Raw genomic sequence first — 15297 nt, 5'->3', positions numbered from 1 at the left:
CCCTAGGCGGCAGGGGGCGGGGTTAAGGACTCAATTGCCATATTTTATATATAGCTATATCTCTCATGAGAATAGGTTGGCTAATTGTTTACACACTTCCAGTAACTTGTTGCTTGAGTTCCATGTGTGTTTAACTAAATCAACCTTAAAGGGACAGTCTAGTATAAATTAAACTTTCATTATTCAGATAGGACTTATAATTTTAATCAACTTTCTAATTTACTTTTATCATCAAATTTGCTTTTTTCTCTTGGTATTCTTAGTTTAAACTAAACATAGGTAGGCTCATATGCTAATTTCTAAGCCTTGGAGGGCTGCCTCTTATCACTAGCTTTTTAAATCTCTTTTCAACACAAAGAGACAGAAAGTACACGTGGGCCATATAGATAACACTGTGTTCAGGCACAGGGGGTTATTTAAAGTGAATGTAAAGTCTGGTAGCTCGCTAGAGTTCGGCGTAACAGTTAAGTTTAAATAACATGAGTTTAATTCATGATTTTTTTTTAAACATTGTATGTACCGTCATTTTTAATCTTTATATCCTTGCACCCGACATCCGTATCCTCCGCCCGGCATTTTAGATTACTCATTGTCATTTTTAGTCACGCTCCTTACAACCAATAACGTTATTAACCACGGGGGGACCCACCCCCTTTATATTTCGTCACGCGTCTGTATTGCGCTTGCGTTTGACAGCTCTTCCGATAATCTTATATGAAGCTCGTTCACATTTCGCGCATGCGCAATTGCAAACTTCACGGACTTCATTCATTCTCCAAATATTATAGCGCCCGGTAAGTATATTTTTAAATGGGCTCCGTATTCTACTATAAGATACCAATAATAATTAGGGCAATTCAGAGGAGATGCTTTGCTTCTATAGCAAACGATAGTATTCAGTGAATGTATTGACAGCGGAATCGGGTTTGACGCATGCGCAGTGTTGAGCAGAGACGGGAGCGTTGTATACGTAATATGGAACAGAATAAGGAAGTTGAGAGTGGGAGGAGCAGGTATACACAAATAACGATATTTGCAAATGTATATAAAACTTTTATTAGACATCTTATGACAAAATGAAAATTGCGGTTTGTTTAATATACTTATTAGCTATATAATCATACTTTCTGAACTTAAAAAATTGACATTCACTTTAAGATTTAGCACAAAACAATGCTAAATTAAAGACATTAGATAATAAACAGTCGCAGTCATGTGATCAGGGGGCTGGAAGAAGGTTCTTAGATACAAGGTAATCACAGAGGTAAAAAGTATATTCATATAACTGTGTTGGTTATGCAAAACTGGGGAATAGGTAATAAAGGGATTATCTATCTTTTAAAACATTAACACTTCTATGGTAGACTGTCCCTTTAAATTAACTGTTTGGATGCCTACCTATACAGAGACTGTATTTGCCTCCGTTATTCTGTACCATCTTATACTCTGTATGCTAGGCGGACTTACAAATACCCCTTCACCAGAATCTAAACTTGAGTTATCTGCAGTTGTGGTTCATAACATTAAAACCAGACTTAACCCTTCCTTTTAGGATCTTGTATTCTGATTGACTCTGACAGTATTACCAAGCCCGTTATGATGGACCCAGCAGATCTCATAAACACGTACAAGCCCTAACTGAAAGAGTTGAAACATTCACTCAGGGTCTCACCTCCCTTCAGCAAGAAAATATAACACTTAAGACTACATTAATGACAAGATACATACTCTCACACGTTCAGACTCCCCTCCTGAACCCCAGCCCAGTCCTCCTGAGAAATTATTTGGTGATAGGAAAGAATTTAGGGAGTTTAAAAATGCCTGTTTATTATTATTTGCCTTAAAACCAAAGACCTATCCAAATGACCACATTAAAGTACTGACTACAATTTCCTATCTCAGGGGAGAACCACAGACCTGGGCCAATACATACTTTGAGAGTAATGACCCCATATTGCATTCCATTGAGGATTTCTTTAAGGCCATGGCACAGCTCTATGAAGACCCTTACAAGCAGCTTAGTGCTGAAACAACATAAAAAAACCTGTTGAAGATTACGTCACAGAATTTAAGAAATGGGCTAAAGATACCCTATGGGACGATTTATCCTTACGAAACCAGTTCCGTTTGGGTTTATCAGACCCATTAAAGGATGAATTAGCACGTCTAGAGTTACCCGAATCTCTAGATGAATTAATTAACCTCAGTATAACTTCAGATAGACGATTAAGGGAAAGGAGATCAGAAAGACAGCACATTGAGTACCCTTCAAAGAAACTACCTATCACAACTACACCTATATCTTACACTAAACAAGGTTTTAAACCTCCTACTGAACCAATGGAATTAGGTTTTATCCGAGCATCTTTGACACAGCAAGAGAAGTTAAGAAGAAGAACAAATAACCTTTGTATGTATTGCGGTAATCAAGACCACACTGTTAAGGACTGTCCCCTGCTACAACAACAGAAGGGTTTGCTGAACACTAACTCATTCTGTTTATCTACCCAGGCTAAGAGTCTTACACACTGTTCCTTTCCTGTTCTCTTGCAGTGAGAGGATCAACAAATCTGAACACAAGTGATTCTTGACTTGGGAGCCAGCTTTAATTATATAGATTTTGGGTTCACGGTAGCGAATAAAATACCACTAATTAAAAAGAAAAGACCCATTGTTTTGCGTTTTATTAATGGCAAGGAATTGTCATCTGGTCCAATACTTTACCACACTGTTCCCCTACAGGTAACTACTGATCAATTCCATCACTGAGCTTATAACCTTTGATGTTATCTTGTCTCCCTTATTCCCTATAATTCTGGGAATAACATGGTTTACCTTACATGACCCAACAATAATTTAGTCTAAATCTCAAATAAAGTTCTTCTCAGATTATTGTAAAAAAACCTGTTTTACACATGCACATATTTTGCATACATCCACAACATCTATTCCTCAGGAATATATCCACTTCTCTGACAATTTCGATAAGAAAGAATCTGAAAATCTTCCACCACATAGGAAATACGATTGTCCTATTGATCTCCTCCCAGGTGTTAATATCCCTTATGGACATGTCTTTCCCCTGTCTGAACCAGAGTTAGAGTTTTTAAAAAATGATATCCAGGACAATCTTAGAAAAGGGTTTATCCGCCCTTCGACCTCTCCAGCTGGAGCAGGGATTTTCTTTGTTCATAATAAGGATCAGAATCTTAGACCTATTGTGGATTACCGAGAATTAAATAAACAATAAAAAATCGGTACCCTTTACCCTTAATACCCGAGCTCATAGAAAGGCTTCAAGGAGCTGTATTCTTTACCAAATTAGACCTAAGGGAGGTATATAACCTAGTAAGGATAAAATCTGGATACGAATGGCTCACAGCCTTCCGAACCCGATATGGCTTATATGAATACACCGTTATGCCATTCGGGTTATGTAACGCCCCTGCGACTTTCCAGTATCTAATGATATATTTAAGGATTTACTAGATCAATTCCTAGTAATATACTTAGATGACATCCTAATTTATTCAAAAATCTTAGATGAACTCATAAAACATGTCAGTATAGTTTTATCTTGCCTCCGTGAAAACTTACTATATGCTAAACTGGAAAAATGTATATTCTATTCCAAGGAAATAACATTTTTGGGCTATACCATTCCTCCCAACGGTATTAACATGCAAGATGAAAAAGTCTCAGCTACAAAAAATTGGCCAGTTCCCTCTACTAAGAAACATGTTCAAAGATTTATGGGCTTTGCCAATTTTTATAGAAAATTTATTAAGAACTTTGCACAAAAGACGAGACCCTTAACGAACCTCACTAGGTCCACTATGAAGTTTTCTTGGAATTCTCAGTTACAATCCTTATATGAGGAGTTAAAAAAAACCTTCACAACCGCCCCAATTCTCCGTTTCCCTAACCCCTCGTTACAGTATATACTAGAGGTAGACGCCTCTAATTCTGCTATTGCTGGAATTCTATCACAAATGGACAGTCTTACAGAACCACTTCATCCAGTAGCATTCTACTCACGAGTACTCTCTTCCGCTGAAGAAAATTACCCCATTGGGGAAAAAGAACTCTTGGCTATAAAAAGTTCCCTTGAACATTGGAGGCATCTACTAGAAGGTACCATTATTCCAATCCTAATTTACACGGACCACAGAAATTTGCAATATCTAAAATCGAATACCACGTTAACATCTTGTCAGGTACGATGGAATTTGTTCCTCAATAGGTTTAATTATCTCATCACCTATCGCCCCGCTAACAAAACTGGGAAGGCTGATGCCCTCTCCAGACAGTGTAACATCTCGTCCACAAAAAAATCTCTAATTCCTTCTGATCGCTTTCTATGTTTAACCATAGAACAAAAAGAACTCTTCAGAACTAAACAGGCTTCTGATTCCAAAATACCTACAACTGACCTAAAGTTAAGCGAAGATGGACTTTACTACCATAATTCTCAACTCTATGTCCCACCTTCTTTACGGAATATGGTTCTTCAAACAATACACAATTCTTCCCTCGCTGGACATCCTGGAGTTACATAGACTCAAGATCTAACAAAAAGTTTTTTTTGGTGGCCAGAGCTCAACAAGGACATCACAGACTACGTACTTGCTTGTAAAACCTGTACCATTTCAAAAAGGGATAAAAGAGCACCATATGGACAACTCATTCCACTTCCCACTCCTGATCGACCTTGGCAAGACATTGCACTAGATTATATAGTGGATCTGCCAATATCCAACAAAAATAACACTGTACTAGTTGTAGTCGATCTGTTCAGTAAAATGGCACACTTTATCCCCTACTACAAACTGTCTACTGCCTTCGAGACTGTTCACCTTTTAATAACCAACGTATTCAAACTACATGGCATTCCGAATTCCGTCACCTCTGACAGAAGCACACAATTTACCAGCAGATTCTGGTGCCAACTCTGTCAAACCATGGGAATCTCTCGCAACCTCGGTACATCTTTCCACCCTCAACGTAATGGCCAGACTGAGAGGACCAACCAGTGGGTAGAACAGTACATTAGATGTTTTACTTCTGCTAAACAAGATGATTGGTCAACCCTTCTACCTTATGCCGAGTCCGCCTTTAACAACTCAGTACACACATCTACAAAAACCTCTCCCTTCTATGTTAATTATGGATTTCATCCAACCTTCCATTGGGACACTGACAGTTCATGTGACTGTCCTTTAGTTAATGAACTTATCAATACCATCTATGATACTTTCGCCCTGGTAAAAGAGAATATCATACAAGCCAATGCTTCACATAAAAAGTACTATGACAAACATGTCTCCGAACTACTCTCTCTGAGATTGTCTGGTTATCCACCCGCAACTTAAAACTACAATGTCCTACCAAAAACTCTCCGGTGCCTACATCGGACCGTTTCCTATTGAGAGAATTGATAATCAAAATGCTGTTACTCTTAAACTTCCACCTAGTATGAAGACACATCCGACCTTCCATGTCTCCCTGTTGAAACCCTACAGACCTATACGTGATCTGGATGTTACCACTCCTCTGCTCCCAAGCTTTTAAGATATTTCACCTGAGTACGAAGTGCAGGCTATTCTGGATTCTTGCAGATTTCGTGGCCAACTTCAGTACCCGATTCACTGGAAAGAATATCCAGATGAGGATGACTCATGGGAACCAGCTTCCAACTTATCTGCTCCCAGACTTCTTGCCCAGTTCCATCGCAGACATCCTGACAGGCCATCATCTGATCCCCGGAGTTGATCTTTGAGGGTGGAGTCCTGTCATATCCTCTTCACATGTTACCTGCAATTGTTCACCTTTTTTCCTTAAACCTTATGGATTGGTCTATACTGATATCACGCCCCTTTTTCCTCTGTATATATTCCCACTTCAATCAAGTTCCCTTACTTGGAAATTCTACTGTGTTAGGATTCATTCAGCCTATCTCCTTCCTGCTACAATTGAGGATCGCAACTTCCTTTCAGAGCACCTGCGCTCCTGACCGTTACAGGCAATTTTCATTCAGAGCAACTGCGTACCATTCTCGTCTGCGGTGACGTCACGCCAACTCTGTTTCCGCCGAGCACTAACCGACTGAATGCCTTTGCATCTCACTCCTCACAGCAGCTAAACCTGCATCACGTACTTGAAGTAAGATTTATATGAAATTCTTTACTTTATGTGCAGTTCCTTTTAGGATCTTGTATTCTGATTGACTCTGACATTCAGGGAATAAGATTAGGACAGACAACTTCACACCTCTCACTATACGCGGATGATATGATAATATTCATGTCGGAACCAGAGACCGAAATACCACGGTTGATGTCCCTTATTGAAGAATTCAGCCAGATCTCAGGGTATCAAATTAATAAAGATAAAAGCAAAATTCGATGGCTCTCACCCCATGACTCTAAAGAATCTTTAGGATATAATTTTAAAATACTAGAAGACAAAATTAAATAATTGGGGATAGTCCTCTCAAAAGACCCCTCCAGATGATATTCACTTAACTATAGCCTAATCACAAATAAAATAGTGGAAGGTCTTAAAAATTGGAGGATGTTGCCGGTATCGGTATCGGGCAGGATATGCCTAATAAAGATGATTCTGTTTCCAAGGATCCTGTACGCCTTTCAAATGCTTCCCATATTATTACACACAAGACCTGAAACACTTAAATAAACAGTTCACAAACTTTGTATGGTCAGGGAAAAAACACAGGTTTAGTATTGAGAAACTAATGTGTTCAGTACAATCAGGGGGTTTTGGATTACCAAATTTGGAACTATATAACTGGGCAACGTCCAGTAAATAAGTGTTAGATTGGTTGAGCCACACAAATCACTTTACACACACGGACATAGAGAGGAATATGGTGAAGCCATGGTCGCTAGCAATGTTGCCGCACATGGAGACACATAAAATAAATACAATGACTAAAGGCTCTCCATTATTTGGAGACTCACTCAGGGCCTGGAAGAAGTTGGGCGACTGGATGGGGGTATCATATACACATACCAAATTCTTACCTATTGGAGGGAACCCAGAATTCCCGGTAGGACTAACAACCAAACCTTTCGAACATTGGATGGAAAAAGGACTACATTCAGTACGGCAGTTAGTATCAGCAACAAACGGACAAATGCACACATTTCAAGACCTACAAAAAGAATAATCACTCACCTCACAAGGCAACCATTCTATCTCACCTATCTATAAGATGCTATTAGACAGATTTAATCAAAAACACAAGGAAAACTTGAGTAACAAATGGTCGGACCTCCTGCAGATACAGATACCTGAGTAACAAATTACAAAGAGCGTTGAAAGGGTCAGAAAAGCTACGCTACTGGCGGACATAAGGGAAATGCACACTAAAACAATACACAGAGCATACATAACCCCTAACGCATATAGCAAGTGGGTGAAAGATGCAGACAAGGCCTGTATCAAATGCCGGCAACCCAACCCTGACTACACACACCTGTTTGAGAAATGTCCACGTTTAACTAAATTTTGGGCAATGACATAATTCTCCTAGCGAGAAGACTAATACTTAAAGAATGGAGAAATAGGGATCCACCAACACTAAGACAATTAAAAAATTCACTATTACAGTTGATAACAGAACAATTTGACACTATGGGAGACGTAAAAGGGAGGGTAAGGGCCTTCATGAGGAAATGGGGAAAAACTGATCTTACAACCGCCACAGCAGATCCAAAAACAAATAATATAGCCGTTCCGCAACTCAGAGTACATACTGACCGCACAATTGAGAGGGGAATGGAACATACTGTAAAATCAAAAAGGAGGAACCAAGTCCCAGGGGAAGGAGGAGTCAACTGTTAAGCACCCACGATCAAAGGTATTTAATTAAAGAGATATGCTTGAGTTATGTTACAGCTTGTTGTAGTAATTAGCAATTCAAAGGATTATGTAAAGATGATAGCACAGAAGTGGTAAGAGTGGAGGTCTCCCTCTGAGTTTTGGTCCTACTCTGGCGAAGGGGAGGGGGTTTCAGAAGAAGACATTTATAGTATAAATGGTGAATAAATACAAAATGAGAGACATTTGGACAACACGTTATAAGACTCTGACTCTGCGTCGAATCACGTATTAGAGACAATATTGCTTCTTACTGAAGGACTCATTCTCAATAAGATTGATGTAACCAAATGGCACTAGACTGTAATTGTTGTTAATTTGTCACTATAAAAAAATACGTTTAAAAAAAATTTAAAAAAAATCACTACATAGTCATCTGAGAGATACTACCCATGTCCTGTCTATGTTCAGGGATTTCCAGTGGCTGGAGGGATATAGCTGGCTGACCATTGATGTTATATCATTGTATTCCAGCATCCCACATGACAAAGGACTCCAGGCCATTGGTTATTTTTTGGATCTAGACAGAGACATGGGAGATGTAGAAAAAACATTTATTCTGCGTGTTACACAATTCTCCTAGAACATAATTTCTTTATGTTCAAGTTTTTTTTTTTACCTGCAGCTACAGGCACTGCGATGGTGGCAAACTTTGACCCCTTGTATGCCAACATTTTTATGAGTTGGCTAGAAAGCAAGTTTGTTTATTCTGATGCCAACCCCTTGCGGGAGGGCATCATTCTATACAAACGCTACATAGATGATTTGCTTGTAGTCTGGAGATTTGGTGAACAAGAAGCTGAACAATTTGTTCGGTAATTAAATGCACAAGATACAGGTGTTAAGTTCACCCAGGAATGGAATAAAGAAAGAATGTTTTTCTTGGATATTAAACTTTCAGGGTCTGTAAAGACTGGGAAGATCAAAACAAATCTGTATCTCAAAAAGATTGCAGGCAACTCTATCTTGCGCGCCAAAAGTGCTCACCCTGAACATGTGTATAAAGGAATTTTGAAGAGTCAGTTCATTCGAACTAAACGTCTGTGTTCAGAAAACATTGATTTTCTTGAACAGAGTAATGAACTTAAAAATATATTCAAAGATAGAGGGTACAAACCCAAATTAATTAATAAGATCTTTAATGATACATATACCCTTAAGAGGGAAGAAACTTTGCTGCCCAAAGTGAAGATCACACAGACAAAACAGCCACTTTCTATCACCAAATATTCAACGGAATATCCAGAAATTTGTACCATTATTAAAAAATATTTTCCCATTCTGTATGGCGATAAAAAACTGAAAAAGGTTGTAGAGGAAGGCTGTAGATGTTCTCAAGGAATCTAACAATTGGTAACATACTCTCCCCTAGCAACCTAAGATCATCTAACAATACAAGCTCTTGGTTATAAACTAATGGCCCATTTAGGTGTGGTCATCCACGATGCAAGTCATGTTACTTTTTATCGGTGGGTAAAGATTTTTACTCATGTGTGACAGGATAGACATTCCAAACAAAGGGTTGTATCATATGTTCCACCACATACGTTATTTATCTTATTGAGTGTACAGAACACAAACTTCAAAATGTGGGAATGACGAGCAGAGCCGTAAGAACACGAATTAGAGAACATATTGGATATATACATAATGAAAAAAGATGTTCAGCCCTTTCTAGACATTTTCTAGACATACAACAGTAGAACACTAAATCCTTTAAATGGAGGGCAAAAGAACATGTCAGAATACCAAAAAGGGGACGAGATAAAGAGATTGATTACTCTCTAGACGAGAAATTTTCTGGATTTTTAAACTGGATAAACAAATCCCCAAAGGGTTTAATTCTGAATTCGATGTAATTAATTATTGGGAATAAGATTTCTATGTATATATTTCTCTTCCCATACTCCCATACTCCCATTACATATACTCATTTAGAGAACTGATTTCATCTCACTAGTTGATTGTAAACTTATGTTAGTTTTTCACTGGTAAAATATATTTTACATTATACTTGATTGGTATAATCCTTCTGTGAACTATACACTATTTATATAAAAAATATTTTTATTTAATCATCTGTAATGTACCAGGTTTTGGAAAGTTGTAGTCGGAGAGGATATAACAATATTAAAGTACTCCAAAATTCATGTACTTACTCGAAGCTTAGCTTTTTAGCTAATGGTAACGAGTGAACATAATGGAATAATTTGTACATATATTTATCCTTTCCCTAATTTTCGAACAATTATTAAATTCTTGCATTTGAATTTTAGCACCTGTTTTATAACAGTATTTCATTATAGTGTAAATAAGTGTATTTAATTAATTCTAAGTTGGAAATTATTTCATTATATCTAGCATTCCCATAGCAATAATTTATGTATGAGGTGTAGTCACTTTAATAATCAATTGTTGATTTCCTGTCCGATGACTGTAAACCAGCCCCTTTTTAAAGTAAGTTGACTTAGCACTCAGTAGGTCTACCATTTGTACCCTGTCATGAACTGTGTTCATCATTTTTAATTGATAAAGAATAAAGGATTGTTTTTTACTCACATGGATTGAGACTGCTTTCCGGACCATTTCTTCTGTCTGTCTGTTTTCACATGGTATAAATAAACACTGAGATATGAAAGACAACATTGTTTAGAACAAAAAAAGGAATTTAGGTAAATGTAAATATGTTTGCAAAAGATTTCTGACATAACACACACACACACACGCACACATATATATATATATAGATATACAGTATATATATATGAAAAATATATGTACAAATTCTAGCATTAATAATCATTTATAAAAAAAAAAAATGAGATAAAAGCATATCATGACTTCTAGAAATACAAATACACATTAATTTATGTGATAGTATCATATAACCTATTTTTTTTTGTATAACAAATAAATATAAAACTAACTTTCTATGAGATATTGTTTGTTGAGGTATAAATGTAGCTATTTCTTGGACATTAACAGCTGAAAAATAAAAGATTAGCTTTAGAGAAATGTGCTTGTTCATGGACAGTAATGAAATGGTATTAATAAAGTTGGGAAAAACCTGAATAACCGCAACATCGATGACTGTTGGTTAACACCAGTCCGATGCTCTTTGCTCCGTACTTGAGGCGTGTGTTTTTGACGGCTTTTTTTTTTTTATAAATAAGGGTATCGTATTCAGATCCGCGTCAGCGATGTCGGCCGTGCATATTGATGCCGGCGAATGCACTGAGATTGACGCTTTGATAAACGACCCCCTAGGTAGTAATTTCTCGTCAAAAACATCAAAATGGGTGGCATGATGTCGAGCTACTGGAGTTTTAGGTGGAACAGCCAATATAGAAAAACATCAGACTTTCCTTTAAATTACTGAAAGAATTTTGTTGCTGCAGAAATAGGTAGTCCGTCCTTTAACTGACTAGTTAATCACACATCTAGGGCTGCAACTAATGATTATTTTCATAATCGATTAATTGGACGATTGTTTTTTTTTCGATTAATCGACTAACCGGATAAAAAAAGAATCCATAAGCAAAACAAAACCACAAACTGTTTGAAAAGAGGAAGAACTAGTAATAGGTAGACTATCACTGTTAATAACATTCTGTTATTCACTTTTTCAGAAACTTTGCATTGAAATCCAAAAATTTCAATATGTCCACATGCTTCTGGCTAAGGCTGGTTCTCTGTTTGCAGCAATATTTCCTGCAGCAGAGAAGAGGCACTCAGATGGTGTTGAGATGCATAAGTAGGGTTTCTGCCAATTTCACCAAAGTGGGATATTTATCTTTGTTAGCTCTTCACCAATGCAAAGTGTTTTCCTCCTTGGCAAGGGGCCTCTCAATAACTTGACTTCATTCTAACATAAAAAAATATCTTGATTATCTATATGCAATGGTAAATAACCCCTTGACTTCATTCTAACATAAAAAAATATCTTGATTATCTATATGCAATGGTAAATAACCAGCTAAACGGTTAGGGGAAAATATATACTCCGCTCTAAAAATAACAGATATATACTTATAAGGGTTGAATCTGATACATAATATCACAATTTATTAAAAATTTAAAAAAAAAACAATAAAAAAAATCAAACGCGCTAAAGACTATATATAAATAACAGGACAAAGCCTTACACATTTATCTATATTGTACATATAATCAGCAATAGCAAGCATCTGTTAATAATTGTGCAAACAGAAAACAATGCACATCAAATAATTCCCATCAATCTAGGGGCTAGGTGTAAATAACAAGCTTGGCACTATATCATGCAAAGCATACTTCCAAATTACCTGATTTAATATAAACAATCCAAATGATGACTCCTATTATTTCTGGGTTGCACATAAGCCAGGAGTAGTTGTAAACTTATACTGTTGTAATGAGTCACTAGATTATGTGACTAATTTTACTTATCTTGAGGATAGAACTCTAGGATAGAACTAAGTAAATTGAGTTTGTGTTACAGACCAAGATTTATGCTTGCTAGTAAGGAAACATGTAATCTTAACTACTTGTTATATTGCCTATTCAAGCTTCCAATAACTATATGTGTAATTACTGGATTACTACTAGGCAGAACATTAGATAATAAGTAGTAAATGACTTTAGGTAAATTCTAGTTAAGCCCAAGACAATAATTAGTACTCATAGCATACGTTAATAAAGCATACTGCAGGATTGATAAGATACTAAGCATTTCTAAGAGACAAGTAAAGCTATAGCTGGGGGTTAGCTGGCAGATATTAACCCAAGCTGAACAGTTAGTGCACAAAGTACAGCAAACGAGATACCAAGCTTTAGGCACAAGTTATGTGAGAAGCTGAGTCAGATCACAACAGGTTAATTACACATACGGAACCTAATAGGCAGATGTAATGCTGTTGATGTAGCAAGCTGAAGACACAGTGAGTGTATGAGTTCTGGAGAGCTGTGACTGTGTTTCACAAGGTCCGTGCAAGCTGTGGAAGTTGGAACGCTGCCAGGCCTCAGCAGCGTGTATCGAGTGAACGGCTTGTAGAGTGACGTCAGAGTAAGCCGGAAGGAAAGACAACAAGCAGCGCTTTTTCCAAGTAGTAACGAGAGGTTTTCTTTAGAAGCAGCAGAGTACTTGCTAACACAAGGAGATGAGCTGGAGATGTGAGTAGATCACTTCAATAAACCAGCAAAGATTGTTTAGTCAGTGCAGGCTTTATAGGCAGCAGGAAACGATGTTAAGGTGGTATGGAATTGATATGGCATAATGCATTAAGGTGGAACATTTGAGATAGAACCATGACAGATTCCCCCCACAAGGAAACATCAAAGAGGTTTCAAGGAGCAGGACGATACGGATGTCTCCGATGGAACAGAGAGACCAACCTATCCACAGACAGATTAGAAGCGGGTTCCCAAGAATCCTCTGAGGGGTAGTATCCAGACCAGTGTACCAGATATTGCAGTTCACCATGCCAACGTCTGGAGTCCAGAATGGCTTGGACCTCGTATTCAGGATCCGGGATAGGTGAACCCAGGGATGTGGACGGTAGAGAGGAAGAAGAGTTGCAAGGTTTGATGAGCGACACATGAAAGGTCGGGTGGATGCAGTATGAGGGAGGAAGCTGCAGCGTTACTGTAACAGGGTTAGGAAGAGCAGAGATAGAAAAAAGACCAACAAAAAGCCTGTTAAGGATTCCAACCCCATGCAAGAAGTTTAAGTTCTTTGTTGATAACCAGACTTTCTGACCGACAGCATAGGTAGGATGAGGTCGATGGCGTAGGTCATAAAACCTTTTTTGGGAGGCTTGTGCTTGCTTGATGTTATTTTGAATGGTTACATAAGTCTGTTTGATGGAATTAATCAAATCATTAACCTGAGGACAAGAAGAATGTGACATAGGTAATGGATGAAAACGAGGCTGGAAGCCTGAGTTGATATAAAAGGGGGAAAACCCTGTAGATAGGCCCAAAGGTGGTTGGTGTGAAGGCTTACAGGTTTGACAGGTAATGCATAATTTAATGTATTCTTTGACAGTGTTTCTCATGGAAGGCCACCAAAAATACCTCTGTAGGAGGTCAAGTGTCTTGTGGATTCCCATATGACCTGCTAACAGTGAATCATGGGCAATGGACACTGCCTGGTTACGCAATGAAGGTGGAATGTATAGTTTGGAATCTTTGTAAAGGACTCCAGCATTATCAGGAGTAAGCGTGTAAGCGGTTTTAGTAGTGTCTTGTTGTTGGTGTGTTTTTAGATCTGCCAGATCATCTTATAGAAGACCTATGAAAGAGGTTTTTGGAATGATGGTGGATGGTTTTTGGGTAGACATAGGCTTTATATCCCTTCTTGAAAGAGCATCTGCCTTTCCATTCCGTATGCCAGGACGGTATGAGAAGTGAAAGGAGAAACGAGAAAAATACAGGCTCCAACGGAGCTGTCGTGCTGAGAGGGTTCTGTTTGTCTGGAGATACTGTAAATTCATATGGTCTGTGTATATGATTATGGGTTGTTCTGTACCCTCCAATAAATGCCTCCATTGGTCAAAGGATGACTTAATAGCCAACAACTCCTCACCAACTGTATAATTCAGCTCAGCTGGTGTTAGGAGCCTAGAGAAGTATGACACGGGATGTAACAAGTCCTTAGGAGTGGATCTTTGAGCTAGCACGGAGCCAATGGCATAATCTGATGCGTCAACCTCTAACACGAATTGACACTTTGTGTTTGGAAGATGGAGTATTGGAGAGGTGGTGAAAAGAAGCTTTAGTTGGTCAAAGGCAGCTTGGGCCACAGGTGTCCAAAGAAATGGAGTCTTTCCCTTGGTCAGATTTGTCAGAGGTTTTGTTATGGCAGCAAAGTTCTGGATAAAACGTCTATAGAAATTTGCGAAGCCTAGGAATCGTTGGACTTCTTTCACAGAGGAGGGTACAGGCCATGATGATATAGCTGAGATTTTGTTATCCTCCATCTTTATCTGACCCTTACTGATGTGATAGCCCAAGAAAGAAACTTCTGTGACGTGAAACAAACATTTTTCTAACTTAACATAGAGTCTATGTGTTTGTAGTCTAGACAAAACAAGCCTTACATGTTGTATATGTTCTGTCAAGGAGGGTGAGTAAATAAGAATGTCGTCTAAGTAGACAACCAAAAATGTGTCAAGGATGTCTCGAAAAAAATATCATTAATAAAGTTCTGAAATGTCGCTGGGGCGTTGCAAAGACCGAATGGCATAACAGTATACTCATAGAGACCATACCTAGTGCTAAATGCGGTCAGCCACTCGTCCCCGGCTCTTATTCTAACAAGGTTATAGACACCCCTTAGATCTAATTTAGTGAACACTGTGGCGCCACGTAACCTCTCAATCAATTCTGGGATGAGAGGTAACGGTTATCTATTTT

At 38.1% G+C, this 15297-nt stretch overlaps 1 protein-coding gene across 1 annotated transcript in view; it reads left to right on the top strand.

Moving 5' to 3' along the window:
* Nucleotides 1-15297, top strand: part of LOC128657136 (oocyte zinc finger protein XlCOF7.1-like) — a 215722-nt gene that overhangs the window by 29117 nt on the left and 171308 nt on the right. The window lies entirely within an intron of this gene.

The sequence above is a fragment of the Bombina bombina genome, chromosome 4 (assembly GCF_027579735.1).
Source record: "Bombina bombina isolate aBomBom1 chromosome 4, aBomBom1.pri, whole genome shotgun sequence".
In the NCBI taxonomy this organism is placed as follows: Eukaryota; Metazoa; Chordata; class Amphibia; order Anura; family Bombinatoridae; genus Bombina; species Bombina bombina.
Note: the sequence above shows the minus strand (reverse complement) of the source record. Positions and strands in the feature narration are given on the sequence as shown.